The 15920-nt window shown below is 40.5% G+C and overlaps 1 long non-coding RNA gene across 1 annotated transcript; it reads left to right on the top strand.

The window, feature by feature from the left end:
- Window positions 1–2296: 2296 nt before the first annotated feature.
- On the top strand, window positions 2297–10402 carry LOC123726713 (uncharacterized). The gene is made up of 3 exons (XR_006758836.1): window positions 2297–2343; window positions 5982–6080; window positions 10343–10402. It is a non-coding gene; the product is annotated as an uncharacterized lncRNA (long non-coding RNA).
- The last annotated feature ends 5518 nt before the right edge of the window (window positions 10403–15920 follow it).

The following is a 15920-nucleotide window of genomic DNA, read 5'->3' on the forward strand; positions in this document are numbered from 1 at the left end:
GTCCGGAGTAGTGATGCTTGACGGGCGGGCAGGTGCGGGCAGCGATTGGTTGAAAAGCATGCATTTAGTTTAACTTGCATTTAAGAGCAGTTGGAAGCCACGGAAGGAGAGTTGTATGGCATTGAAGGTCGTTTGGAGGTTTGTTAACACAGTGTCCAAAGAAGGGCCAGAAGTATACAGAATGGTGTCATCTTCATTGAGGTGGATCAGAGAATCACCAGCAGCAAGAGTGACATCATTGATGTATATAGAGAAAATAGTTGGCCCGAGAATTGAACCCTGTTACACCCCCATAGAGACCGCCAGAGGTCCGGACAACAGGCCCTTCGATTTGACACACTGAACTCTATCTGAGAAGTAGTTGGTGAACCAGGCGAGGCAGTCATTTGAGAAACCAAGGCTGTTGAGTCTGCTCATAAGAATGCGGTGATTGACAGAGTCGAAAGCCTTGGCCAGGTCGATGAAGACGGCTGCACAGCATTGTCTTTTATCAATGGCGGTTATGATATTGTTAAGGACCTTGAGCGTGGCTGAGGTGCACCCATGACCAGCTCTGAAACCAGATTGCATAGCGGAGAAGGTACGGTGGGATTCGAGATGGTCGGTGATCTGTTTATTAACTTGGCTTTCGAAGACTTTAGAAAGGCAGGGTAGGATAGATATAGGTCTTTAACAGTTAGGGTCTGGAGTGTCACCCCCTTTGAAGAGGGGGATGACCGCGGCATCTTTCCAGTCTTTAGCGATCTCAGACGATACGAAAGAGAGGTTGAACAGGCTAGATATGTAGTTGTGTTTTCATGTTTTGAATGTTGTATTGTAGTAGGCCTAACCCTCACCAATTATTCTGGTGATGGAGAGAGACACCAGACAAGACACAGAGACAGTAACAGAAGAAAAGGATATGATGGAGAGAGACACCAGACAAGACACAGAAACAGCAACAGACAACACAGAGAAAGTGATGGAGAGAGGCACAGGAGGGGAGTGTACAGTAGACTATTACTTACAGCTGCTATAGGGGTTCTAATTACTGCACTGTTTGTGAGTCTGTAAATGTGTGTGTGTGTGTGTGTGAGAGAGAGAGAGAGAGAGAGAGAGAGAGAGAGAGAGAGAGAGAGAGAGAGAGAGAGAGAGAGAGAGAGAGAGAGAGAGAGAGAGAGAGAGAGAGAGAGAGAGAGAGAGAGAGAGAGAGAGAGAGAGAGAGATACTTTAATCAGTTTGGCTCATTAGACAGGTCAGAGTCTATGTTTGAAGTTCTTGAGTGATTTTTGGCAATACACTGGTATTGTATTCATGGTTTTAGCTGTTGAAATTCTCCCCTACTGGCTATGGGCTAAGCCATCAATGTCTTCACATCCTAGGGGAGAGAGAAGCTGCTACCCCTGGGGTGAGAGAGGAGCTGCTACCCCTGGGGAGAGAGAGGCGCTGCTACCCCTGGGGAGAGAGGAGCTGCTACCCCTGGGGAGAGAGGAGCTGCTACTCCTGGGGAGAGAGGAGCTGCTACCCCCGGGGAGAGAGGAGCTGCTACCCCCGGGGAGAGAGGAGCTGCTACCCTGGGGAGAGAGGAGTTGCTACCCCTGGGGAGAGAGGTGCTGCCACCCCTGGGGTGAGAGAGGAGTTTCTACCCCTGGGGAGAGAGGAGCTGCTACCCCTGGGGAGAGAGGAGCTGCTACCCCTGGGGCGAGAGGGGCTGCTACCCCTGGGGTGAGAGGAGCTGCTACCCCTGGGGAGAGAGGAGCTGCTACCCCTGGGGAGAGAGGAGCTGCAACCCCTGGGGATAGAGAGGAGCTGCTACCCCTGGGCCGAGATGAGCTGCTACCCCTGGGAAGAGAGGAGTTGCTACCGCTGGGGAGAGAGGAACTGCTACCCCTGGGGAGCACGGAACTGCTACCCCTGTGGAGGGAGGAGCTGCTACCCCTGGGGAGAGAGGAGCTGCTACCCCTGGGGAGAGAGGAGCTGCAACCAGCAGAGACTGCGACCCTGCTCGGGAAGAGCTTGTTGGGGCACGATTGGCAGGAGCTTCAGTGATGAAGACTGCTGCACTCGCTGATGTTTCACAATATGCCATGGCCGTCTCAGTCACCAGGTCTCAACACAATAGAACACCACCGTCAACAAAACACCAAATGATGGATTTTCTTGTGGAAGAATGGTGTCACATCCCTCCAATAGACTTCCAGACAGTTGTAGAATGTATTCCAAGGCACATTGTAAGAGCTGTAAAGAGAGAGGGAGTGGCAGAGAGAACAGGTAGAACCTGATATGTAAATGAGCAGAGCAAACGAAAGTAACTTTCGACGACCGAATGATCATTCAGACTCTGTTTCTATTGAGAGATAAAAGGTAAGACAACGATTGTTGTGTGTATTAATATAGTTGATGATATTGTTATGTGTTTTCATATAGTTGGTGATATTGTTATGTGTATTAATATAGTTGATGATATTGTTATGTGTATTAATATAGTTGATGATATTGTTATGTGTATTAATATAGTTGATGATATTGTTATGTGTATTAATATAGTTGATGATATTGTTATGTGTATTCATATAGTTGATGATATTTTTATGTGTATTAATATAGTTGATGATATTTTTGGTGGACAGTGTTATAACAGTCCTACTCTCCTTAAAATGTTTTGGATATAAATTAGATGTGTGGGGTGAATTCGTTCTGTGCCCATCTGTGTGCCCCAGGGTGATCGCTCCTACACTATCTAGAATCTAAAAGGGTTCTTTGGCTGTCCCCATAGGATAACCCTTTGTAGAACCCTTTTTGGTACTAGGTAGAACACTTCTGGCTTTGTAGAACCCTTTTGTGTTCCATACAGAACTCTTTCCACAGAGGGTTCTACCTGGAACCCAAAAGCGTTCTCCTATGGGGACAGTCGGAGGACCCGTTTGGAACCCTTTATTCTAAGAGTGTACCCTGTCATAGGTCTATAGACTTGTCTTCTCAAACAGCCTTAAAACACAACAAGCAACAGACAAACATTTTCTCTTTCTAATCAACTGTTAATGCTTTTCACTCAGGAAGGTATGTTGTGTGAAAGAGAGACAAATAAGTATTGTGGAAAGCCTAACAACAAATTACACTTCCTCAGAACAGGTTGTGTGTATTCATTAGTGCCCACCGTAGCAAAACGTTTGGCCAGAGAAACCATTTGGTCCACGTTGTACAGTGATTGGAGTAAACTTTTTATGCAGCATTTTAAAACTGTTGTCTGTGGAGTAAACTAATGAATACAACCCAGATTGTAGTCTACAACTTGGCTGTTTATACCTGCCTGATGCTGAAACCTGAACGTAGCCTGAGGGGTGTAATATGATGCAAGCTAGATATACTGGTTTTCTAAAGCTAGCCAGCTTCAGTTAGCTTCACATTCCATCTTAGGCCTCATCCATCAGAATATACAGAGTGCTAGTCATCAGGAAGCTGCTCTCAGCAGAACAGGAAATATCTCAATGACTTGACATGTTCTGGTTGTGAGCCTTTTTAAACCTCAAATACACAACAAGTTTTACATTTGCAGGAAATCTCTTTTAAGATATTTTATCTGTACACATCATTTACCATGGTGATATGGTGCTGATAGTGATAGACAACATTTAGTGACAGAATACAGACAGAATAGTTTACACAAAGATTCCCTACAACATTATACACAACTAGGTAGAGTGGGAGTAGAGCTATAAGAGAATGAACAGTGGATATACAGTACAGTGGATATACAGTTATATACAGTACAGTGGATATACAGTACAGTGGCTATACAGTTATATACAGTACAGTGGAAATACAGTTGATATACAGTACAGTGGATATACAGTTATATACAGTACAGTGGATATACAGTTATATACAGTACAGTTGATATACAGTACAGTGGATATACAGTTATATACAGTACAGTGGAAATACAGTTGATATACAGTACAGTGGCTATACAGTTGATATACAGTACAGTGGATATACAGTTGATATACAGTACAGTGGCTATACAGTTTATATACAGTACAGTGGCTATACAGTTGATATACAGTACAGTGGATATACAGTTGATATACAGTACAGTAGAAATACAGTTGATATACAGTACAGTGGATATACAGTTATATACAGTACAGTGGATATACAGTTATATACAGTACAGTTGATATACAGTACAGTGGATATACAGTTATATACAGTACAGTGGAAATACAGTTGATATACAGTACAGTGGCTATACAGTTGATATACAGTACAGTGGATATACAGTTGATATACAGTTGATATACAGTACAGTGGCTATACAGTTTATATACAGTACAGTGGCTATACAGTTTATATACAGTACAGTGGATATACAGTTGATATACAGTACAGTGGATATACAGTTTATATACAGTACAGTGGCTATACAGTTTATATACAGTACAGTGGATATACAGTTGATATACAGTACAGTGGATATACAGTTGATATACAGTACAGTGGATATACAGTTGATATACAGTACAGTGGCTATACAGTTGATATACAGTACAGTGGCTATACAGTTGTGTGTATAGTCCTTTAGTCTCTATGGGCCAGATGGAAACAGTTTACTCCAAACACTGTACAACATGGACTAAACGGTTTCTCTGGCCAAACGTTTTGCTACGGTGGGCACTAATGAATGTTTATACCTGCCTGATGCTGAAACCTGAACGTAGCCTGAAGGGTGTACTATGATGCAAGCTAGATATAAATAAGTATTGTGGAAAGCCTAACCACAAATTACACTTCCTCAAAACAGGTTGTGTGTATTCATTAGTGCCCACCGTAGCAAAACGTTTGGCCAGAGAAACCGTTTAGTCCATGTTGTACAGTGTTTGGAAACAGTTTACTCCTGTACATTTTCCCGCTGCGTCTTGGTCTCAACCCTATGACAACTGTCTATAACTACCTTATTAACAAACAGTGAATTATTATTATTATTATTATTATTATTATTGTTGTTACTGTTGCTGTACTGTCTATAACTACCTTAACAAACAGTGAATTATTATTATTATTATTATTATTATTATTGTTATTGTTGTTGTTCTGTCTATAACTACCTTAACAAACAGTGAATTATTATTATTATTATTATTATTATTGTTATTGTTGTTGTTCTGTCTATAACTACCTTAACAAACAGTGAATTATTATTATTATTATTATTATTATTATTATTATTATTATTGTTGTTCTGTCTATAACTACCTTAACAAACAGTGAATTATTATTATTATTATTATTATTATTATTATTGTTATTGTTGTTGTTCTGTCTATAACTACCTTAACAAACAGTGACTTATTATTATTATTATTATTATTATTATTATTATTATTATTATTGTTATTGTTGTTGTTCTGTCTATAACTACCTTAACAAACAGTAACTTATTATTATTATTGACAGTTACCATGGAGATGAAATGTCACAACAACATGTTCATGTGATGCTTTAAATCACCTGACTGTTTCTATGTCTGTTAGGTAATGTTTTATTTCTCAAAGAGATCATTAAGAAATGTGAACAATTGATAATCAATAATTAGTTGTCACTGTGTTAACCACAACCAACATGCTGGATCTCTGTTTAGTTGTCACTGTGTTAACCACAACCAACATGCTGGATCTCTGTTTAGTTGTCACTGTGTTAACCACAATCAATATGCTGGATCTCTGTTTAGTTGTCACTGTGTTAACCACAACCAACATGCTGGATCTCTGTTTAGTTGTCACTGTGTTAACCACAACCAACATGCTGGATCTCTGTTTAGTTGTCACTGTGTTAACCACAACCAACATGCTGGATCTCTGTTTTAGTTGTCACTGTGTTAACCACAACCAACATGCTGGATCTCTGTTTAGTTGTCACTGTGTTAACCACAACCAATATGCTGGATCTCTGTTTAGTTGTCACTGTGTTAACCACAATCAATATGCTGGATCTCTGTTTAGGGGTCAGTTCTCTAAAATGAGTCTCTCTGGGGAGAGACAGGAGGGGTACCCTGTCTCTAAAATGAGTCTCTCTGGGGAACATGACACCAAATCTAAGAGGTGAGATGACAATTTTGTTTAAGAATTATTAATAGTTTATTTCAAAAATGATATTTCCAAAAATGTTCACATTTGTTATTTAATCAGAAATGGTTGCTAATGGGTACCTTCAATATTACTGTTCTCAGATTTTTAATTAATAGCTTTAGATTGTGTATAATGTGTATTTTTATTGCAAAACGCTATACATCCATTGTCTAGCTGGAACACCCTAGATGCCTTCAATTGCCCATTTTAAAGCCACGCCCAATTTAGGATAATTTTTTAACAACGTGATGTTGCGCTCCAAAGGGATAACTTGAAATAACATGATGTAGATAATTAAATAATCAAATGAAAACGTGTTTATTATTTTACACTCTTAGAAAAGAAGGTTCCTTATAGAACCAAAAAGGCTTCTATCACTTCCTTAATATATGGAATCACAAAAAGTTATATATATTTTTGGGTTCAGTGAAGAAGAACCTCTCGAGTTATGATCAACAAAAGGTTCATGTTTTGAGGATGTGAACCCAGCAGCCCTCCAGTGGTCAGATCAATTCCACCTGTTTTTTCCAGCGCCCGGACCGGGATTCAAACCAGCCACAGGTCCAACTCCTGCCACAGCTCCAACTCCTTAGCCGCTGGGTAAAAACCAGAGTTAATCTTCAGAAATAAGCATGAGTTAATCTGCCAAAATGAAGACAAAATGCTATGCAGACATACATGGTATCACTTGTGATACATAAATATTATACATAAATCATTGCCAAAAGCACAAGACATTCTGTTGCAAGTAGGTCTATATTATTAATGGATTGATCATATAGAAATCTAAAACATTATTTTTACTACTCCAAAGTATTTACATGTGGTGCAGGAACCACTGACTCGCTGCATTATTCTATAGTATTATCAAGACACCTGCTGTTAACTCTTAACTACTTAGGACAGCTCACGAGGTGTCCTAAATATCTGCCGACTAGGTGGGACTAGAGACTTCATGCACAGCTTTAATTTATACACATAAGTGTAAAATGGCTTTATTCTCAGCACTTATACAACCAATTTTCTACTCTGAGACGCTTTGTGGATAATCGCCCACATCTCAAAATATTGTTATAATAAATGTTTGTTTAACATAAAGAAAAATGAATATTACTAATGTAACCCACTGTAAAGACTGGGTTTAGTTGATTGTGTGGCACTGCTCATGTCCGCGTTCTGGAACTGTCCCCGTCCCCGTACAGAACTGTCCGCGTCCCCGTACGGTGTGGCGCCAAGCATATTGTCCCGGTTACGCGCAGAGTGGGCTGAGGTGATCTTGGGGAATAACGATGGAGTTCACTACAGTGTTGAGACGCCGAAGTTTATTGTTCAATTAGCTTTTTGCTTTACGGTCAGGGACAGTATGAGTGTAGCCAGATCCTTTTCACTCCCTATCCTTGTTTCATTTTGTGGTTCACCGGATTCGTCATCATCATCGAGACAAACGACAGACAAACGTCCTGCTAGCTAGCCAAGCTAGTCGGTACAGCTAGGTAAGCTAGCTAGCTACTTTACCAGCAGCACCCTAGTTATCCTAGCTAGTCGGTACAGCTAGGTAAGCAAGCTAGCTACTCTACCAGCAGCACCCTAGTTATCCTAGCTAGTCGGTACAGCTAGGTAAGCAAGCTAGCTACTCTACCAGCAGCATCCTAGTTATCCTAGCTAGTCGGTACAGCTAGGTAAGCAAGCTAGCTACTCTACCAGCAGCACCCTAGTTATCCTAGCTAGTCGGTACAGCTAGGTAAGCAAGCTAGCTACTCTACCAGCAGCATCCTAGTTATCCTAGCTAGTCGGTACAGCTAGGTAAGCTAGCTAGCTACTCTACCAGCAGCATCCTAGTTATCCTAGCTAGCCGGTACAGCTGGGTAAGCTACCAGCAGCATCCTAGTTATCCTAGCTAGTCGGTACTGCTAGGTAAGATAGCTAGCTACTCTACCAGCAGCATCCTAGTTATCCTAGCTAGTCGGTACAGCTAGGTAAGCTAGCTAGCTACTCTACCAGCAGCATCCTAGTTATCCAAGATAGTCGGTACAGCTAGGTAAGCTAGCTAGCTACTCTACCAGCAGCATCCTAGTTATCCTAGCTATTCGGTACAGCTAGGTAAGCTAGCTAGCTACTCTACCAGCAGCATCCTAGTTATCCTATCCTCCCTCTCTCGTTGACGGATGCTGGCTACCTCTGTCCGGTTCTCCTCTCTTCACTAGATGGATGGTAACTTTAGTGTTTAACCCCTCTGTATCCAAGGACCAATCTTTTGAATATTATTTTCGGGCGCCTCAATAGGCTGAACACATTCCATTTTTTTTTTATTCTCAGCTGCCTCACCAACGTCTGAATGTGTTTTATAACTTTTAATTGCTAAATATTTCCAATAGATGGCAGCATAAGACCACAAAGCATCAGTTATAGGCTACAAGCAGCAATATGATTGACATAAAATAGCATGTCCCATGATTTTCTAAAACGGTCACTCATTACTTTAGTTAGCTATATATCTCGTATTAGGGCTGTGTTGCTTTTGGGAGAGCAAAATAATAGTGACTATAGCAGGTATTGAACCCCGGGTAAATAATCGCTAGTCAGAACCTCAACCTCAGTATACATGCATTATAAAAAGTCATCTTAATAACTGATATTGCGAGTAAACAACCTCGGAATAGAAAAGACAAGAGTGCATCATCCAGCCCGCCAATAAATTACATCATTCAACCCTCCCGGTTAGTACATTTATCTCAACATGCCCCTGGAGAAGGCAGAGTGACAACACCAGCTTTTTACCGGGGCTGAGTTGACTACTAGAGAGAGAAGGCAGAGTGACGACACCAGCTTTTTACCGGGGCTGAGTTGACTACTAGAGAGAGAAGGCAGAGTGACGACACCAGCTTTTTACCGGGGCTGAGTTGACTACTAGAGAGAGAAGGCAGAGTGACGACACCAGCTTTTTACCGGGGCTGAGTTGACTACTAGAGAGAGAAGGCAGAGTGACGACACCAGCTTTTTACCGGGGCTGAGTTGACTACTAGAGAGAGAAGGCAGAGTGACGACACCAGCTTTTTACCGGGGCTGAGTTGACTACTAGAGAGAGAAGGCAGAGTGACGACACCAGCTTTTTACCGGGGCTGAGTTGACTACTAGAGAGAGAAGGTAGAGTGACGACACCAGCTTTTTACCGGGGCTGAGTTGACTACTAGAGAGAGAAGGCAGAGTGGCTCGATGCTGGTTGATGAATTTGACAATGAATGTATCTGGAAAATACATTTTTCTCAACTAGAGGTGACTAAATTAATGTTGAGACTTATTGATAATCGTTATATTAATGAAGTGTATTTAAAACATGAGCATAAAAACAGGTAATAATAAACATGAATCCTCATTATATTACTTCACAGTAATCTGTTAAATGCTTTTTCAGTCTCTCCTCTTGCGTTAGCAGTGTGTAAAGGGACAGAAAGAAGCTCAGACAGGAGTTTTCCTGTGAGGGGGAGTGGTGGTGTATCCAGGGAGAAAACTAAACTAATCTTCTGAAATATAATTTGTGGTCTTATGCTGCCATCTATTGGATTTATGTAGCAACTGCAGTAGTACTGAATAATATGTAATTCCTTACTAAAGAAGTAATTACTCAGAATTGCAAAATATAACATTTTCTTCCTTTTACCACTTAAAATAAAATAAAATGTTTATAGCATAATAAACAATTAAACTGACATGAAAAACACCATACATTTAGTTAATTATTTAGTTAATTATATATATAACAACTATTTATTTAAATGGGTTTATCATCATTCAAAGCAGAATTACTTCCCCATTGTTCCTCAACTATAGTGTATGATATACAATGTTCTAGCTCTGAGAATCTACTTTTATCTATCGTAAAAAACACAATTTCAAATTTTGCTACATATGACCAAATTGAAACGGTCGGTCACAGTTGAGAGTGAGGCAGATATATAGCATTTTGTAAAAAAATATTATTATTTGTCTCTCTGAAATGAAATCATTAAGTGATAGATTTTAAACAAATACATGTCTGTCATTGAACAACCCCATGTCATGATTAGATAGTGAAAAAACACACCAATCTCTTTAATAATTTCTTTAAACAATAAAAGCTAATTTACCAACATTTCTGAAAATGGATATGTAGCATTTTGGAATGAAATTCTTCTTATGTTTCCCATCTGAGATCAGAGTAGATGAGAGATGTAATGTTTGTCTCTGTTGTGTTGAAGTCCAATCAAGCAGGAGAGACCAGCCTCCCGTGTTCCCAGCTGTGTGTCCATGAAGAGTGACCGGTCTATGCATAAACCTATAGACTTTAGAGAGGGAGACTTTTCTACTGAACAAAGGTAAGAAGAACTCATGGGTCATGGTCAGTGAGTTAAACAACACTGTCTCTAGTCATTTCTCCTCTCCCATTTTCACATTTCTTTTTGCTGTTTTCATAATCCATAGGCTAATACTTCTGTCCATTTTCATAGTCCTAAAACAATATTAAACAAACACAATATTCCATCACGGTCTGTCTGTCTCTCTGTCTCTGTCTGTGTGTCTTTCTCTGTCTGTATGTGTCTGTCTGTCTGTGTCTGTCTCTGTCTGTCTCTGTCTCTGTCTGTCTGTCTGTCTGTCTGTCTGTCTGTCTGTCTGTCTGTCTGTCTGTCTGTCTGTCTGTCTGTCTGTCTGTCTGTCTGTCTGTCTGTCTGTCTGTCTGTCTGTCTGTGTGTCTGTCTGTCTGTCTGTCTGTCTGTTTGTCTGTTTGTCTGTCTCTGACTGTCTGTCCTGCTTTCTGTCTGTGTCTCTGTTTGTCTGCCTGTCTCTGTCTGTCTGTCTGTCTGTCTGTCTGTCTGTCTGTCTGTCTGTCTGTCTGTCTGTCTGTCTGTCTGTCTGTCTGTCTCGTCTGTCTGTCTGTCTGTCTGTCTGTCTGTCTGTCTGTCTGTCTGTCTGTCTGTCTGTCTGTCTGTCTGTCTGTCTGTCTGTCTGTCTGTCTGTCTGTCTGTCTCTGTCTCTGTCTCTGTCTGTCCTGCTTTCTGTCTATGTCTATCTGTCTGTCTGTCCGTACTCACTCACTCCCTGGATGAGGAGATGTAATCTCATGTTTTGTCTACAGAAACCAACAGGAGAGATCACAGTCATGTATTCTCAGTGGTCAGTCTTCCCAGAGTCATCAAACAGACCTGGCCTCCATATTCAGTGTATGTGATCCTGTTATGTACATTTGTTTTTGTTGACCTCAAGTAAAGTTGATCTGTCAATCATTCATTAATGTGTTAATGAGAAAGCATTTCTTCTCTTGCTTAACTTATTTACTTGATTTATTTCAGTTGCTTGAAGATAATATTATTACATTTGTGAAGAACGAGCTGAAGATGTTCAAGAGGATTCTTAGTCCAGAATCCCAGAAGGCTTTGAGAGTCAGAAGCAGGATGAGGAAGTGGTGGATGCTGAAGATGAGAAGCAGGAGAGCAGTGCCAGAGAGGGGGCTCTGAAGATCACACTGCACGTCCTGAGGAAAATGAACCAGAAGGAGCTTGCTGACACACTGGAGAAATGTAAGATCTGTCTGCCTCATGTTGAATGATGTTTTATAACATTTAAAAGCTGTAGCTAAAGTACAGCTAAAGTAGCTGTGTAACTCAATGATATTGTAGCAGCCTTAACACAACACCTAGTGACCTCATCAAGTAGCAGCAGGGATGTGTTGTGGTGATGAATTTAGAGAGAGAGAGAGACAACATTAATAATACCATCAATAATACCAATAATAATATAATCAGTCACACCAGTCTGTAATGCATTATGAAAACATTTACACATTTATACAGTCAGAGAATGAATTATTATAATTTCAAACTTTCTAACAGTCCTACAATACTGTGGGCATTAAAACAGACGTAATATTAATATCCTCTGTGTTATTTCTTCATTCAGATGAGCTTGCTGTGATTTGCCAGCGTGAACTCAAATCTAATCTAAAGAAGAAGTTTCAATGTGTATTTGAGGGGATCGCTCAACAAGGAAACCCAACACTTCTCAATAAGATCTACACAGAGCTCTACATCACAGAGGGTGGAACAGGAGAGGTCAATAATGAACATGAGCTGAGACAGATTGAGACAACAACCAGGAAACAAGCAAGACCAGAGACTGCAATCAAATGTAACGACATCTTCAAACCCTTAACTGGACAAGACAAACTCATCAGAACTGTGCTGACAAAGGGAGTCGCTGGCATTGGAAAAACAGTCTCTGTGCAGAAGTTTATTCTGGACTGGGCTGAAGGAAAAGCAAATCAGGATGTCCAATTTGTATTTTCATTCCCTTTCCGGGAGCTGAATTTGATGAGAGAGGACAAACACACTTTCATTGAACTTCTCAATCACTTCTCAATGGAAACCAAACAATCAAGAATCTCCAACTACGACAAGTACAAAGTTCTGTTCATCTTTGATGGTCTGGATGAGTGCCGACTGCCCCTAGACTTCCAGAAGAACAAGATCTGTTGTGACGTCACAGAGTCAACCTCAGTGGATGTTCTGCTGACAAATCTCATCAAGGGACATCTGCTTCCCTCTGCTCTCCTCTGGATAACTACCCGACCTGCAGCAGCCAATAAGATCCCTTCAGGGTGTGTTGACCAGGTGACAGAGGTACGAGGGTTCAATGACCCACAGAAGGAGGAGTACTTCAGGAAGAGATTCAGTGATGAGGACCTGGCCAGCAGAATCATCTCACACATAAAGACATCAAGGAGCCTCCACATCATGTGCCACATTCCAGTCTTCTGTTGGATTTCTGCAACAGTCCTTGAACACATGCTGAAACACAAGAGAGAAGAGATGCCCAAGACTCTGACTGGGATGTACACACACCTTGTGGTGTTTCACACCAAACAGAAGAATGAAAAGTATCTTGGGAAAGAAGAGACAGGTCCACATTTGAATAACGAGAGCATTCTGTCACTGGGAAAATTGGCTTTTCAACAGCTTGTGAATGGCAATCTGATTTTCTATGAAGAAGACCTGAAAGAGGCTGGCATTGATGTCAATGACGCCTCAGTGTACTCAGGATTGTGCACACAGCTCTATAAAGAGCAATGTGGGCTGTACCAGGACAAGGTGTACTGCTTCGTGCATCTGAGCATTCAGGAGTTTCTGGCTGCAGTATATGTGTTCCTCTCATTCAACAACAACAATGAGAATCTAATGGACAAACAGCAATCAACGTCCAGGAACTTTTCTGCGAGGATCAGACTAAGGCGTAAAGTTACTTTCTACAAGAGTGCTGTGGATAAAGCCTTACAAAGTGAGATGGGAAACCTGGACCTTTTCCTCCGCTTCCTTCTGGGCCTCTCACTGGAGTCCAATCAGAAGCACTTACGAGGTCTACTGACAAAGACAAGAAGCAGCTCACAGAGCCATGAAGAGACAGTCAAGTACATCAAGGAGAAGATCAGGGAGAATCCCTCTCCAGAGAGGAGCATCAATCTGTTCCACTGTCTGAATGAACTGAATGACCATTCTCTAGTGGAGGAGATCCAAAGCTACCTGAGTTCAGGTAGTCTCTCAGAAGACAACCTGTCACCTGCACAGTGGTCAGCTCTGGTCTTTGTGTTGCTGACTTCAGAAAAGGAGCTGGATGTGTTTGACCTGAAGAAATTCTGCAGATCAGAGGAAGGTCTTCTGAGGCTGCTGCCAGTGGTCAAAGCCTCCAGAGCTGCTCTGTGAGTAAATAAAATGATATTTAACAAATCATTAGGAAGAAATATTCAGTTTAGAGAAAAATATGCATTATTATACGTATATAATATTATATTGAAAAACATATTAAATCAATGCATTGATTTTCACATTAGTATAACATTATGACCATACAATTCTAGCTGACGGACGATGAATCTATATGTTGTTTGAGAGAATAAACCAAATGCATCTGCCGTTGTCCTTCTACACTACTCATTAAATGTGTGTGTTTGTAAAGTCATGATGATCTCTTTGTCAGGCTGTCAGGCTGTGGAGTCACAGAGAAAGGCTGTGCTTCTCTGGTCTCAGCTCTGGAGTCAAACCCCTCACACCTGAGAGAGCTGGATCTGAGCTACAATGACCTGAAGGATTCAGGAGTGAAGCTGCTCTCTGCTGGACTGGGGAATCCCCACTGTAAACTGGAGACTCTGAGGTCAGTATTCCTGTAGTTGGTCAACAAGTGATAACTGTTCACCAGATCCACATGTGTTTACCAGACACACATAGTCCACACCATATGTGTTTGGACAGTGAAGCTTACAGTTTTAAATTTGTTGCTATGCTCCAGCATTTTGGATTTGAGATACAATGTTTCATATTAGGTGACTGTACAGAATGTCACCTTTTATTTGAGGTTAATGGTGAGAGGTTAGTATGTTTTGTTGTAGCCTCTGTTATTGGTAATGGTGAGAGGTTAGCATGTTTTGTTGTAGCCTCTGTTATTGGTAATGGTGAGAGGTTAGCATGTTTTGTTGTAGCCTCTGTTATTGGTAATGGTGAGAGGTTAGCATGTTTTGTTGTAGCCTCTGTTATTGGTAATGGTGAGAGGTTAGCATGTTTTGTTGTAGCCTCTGTTATTGGTAATGGTGAGAGGTTAGCATGTTTTGTTGTAGCCTCTGTTATTGGTAATGGTGAGAGGTTAGCATGTTTTGTTGTAGCCTCTGTTATTGGTAATGGTGAGAGGTTAGCATGTTTTGTTGTAGCCTCTGTTATTGGTAATGGTGAGAGGTTAGCATGGTTTGTTGTATCCTCTGTTATTGGTAATGGTGAGAGGTTAGCATGTTTTGTTGTAGCCTCTGTTATTGGTAATGGTGAGAGGTTAGCATGTTTTGTTGTAGTCTCTGTTATTGGTATTGGTGAGAGGTTAGCATGGTTTGTTGTAGTCTCTGTTATTGGTAATGGTGAGAGGTTAGCATGGTTTGTTGTATCCTCTGTTATTGGTAATGGTGAGAGGTTAGCATGTTTTGTTGTAGCCTCTGTTACTTTCACTCTCATTATTATTCATGATTCATTCATGCTTTTTCTTAATCATGGCATCATCTGGATTAATTTTGTAGTGTTTAGAAACATGTTATCTACTAACTTATAAAGAAAATTACTCCAGTCAACATCCACCTTTCAGTTACAATTTGTCAAAACAAAACCCAAAACACAACCAAAACAAACTGCAAATGCTATCAACGAGTTTGAGTCACAAGCTTGATGTAGTCATTCCGTTCAAGAAATATTGGACCAAATGTTTAACTTTTTCACTACTTTAATATACTATGAGTGAATTGGTCAGAATACTTATGACTTCTTCAAATGGGGGGACTGGAGACAACAAGTGCTTTCATTTCAGATATGTATTAAAATATCCTCAAATAAAAGGTGACATTATATACTGTCACCTCATATGAAACATTTGATCTGAATCCAAAATGTTGTAGTATAGAGCCACATTTAAAATGTTATCTTCACTGTCTAAATAGATATGGTGTGGACTGTATACTCAATACAATCTAAATCTGATACCTCACTGTCTGTATTTTGACTGATACTGCTTTTTAAACTGGTCTGGTCAGTCTACTCAAATATTCATACTATACATTTCTATCTCTACAAGTAATATAATGAACATTTATAATAATGATACATTGATTTATGAATAGATATGGAAGGTTTTAGGACACTGATGTATCTGAATATGTTAAAAAAATATACTGCCACTACTTTCACCACCAAAGAATAGCAGTGTGATTTTAATATGATTTGACTCTTTGCAGGTTGTCAGGCTGTCTAGTCACAGAGG

The sequence above is a fragment of the Salmo salar genome, chromosome ssa01 (assembly GCF_905237065.1).
Source record: "Salmo salar chromosome ssa01, Ssal_v3.1, whole genome shotgun sequence".
In the NCBI taxonomy this organism is placed as follows: Eukaryota; Metazoa; Chordata; class Actinopteri; order Salmoniformes; family Salmonidae; genus Salmo; species Salmo salar.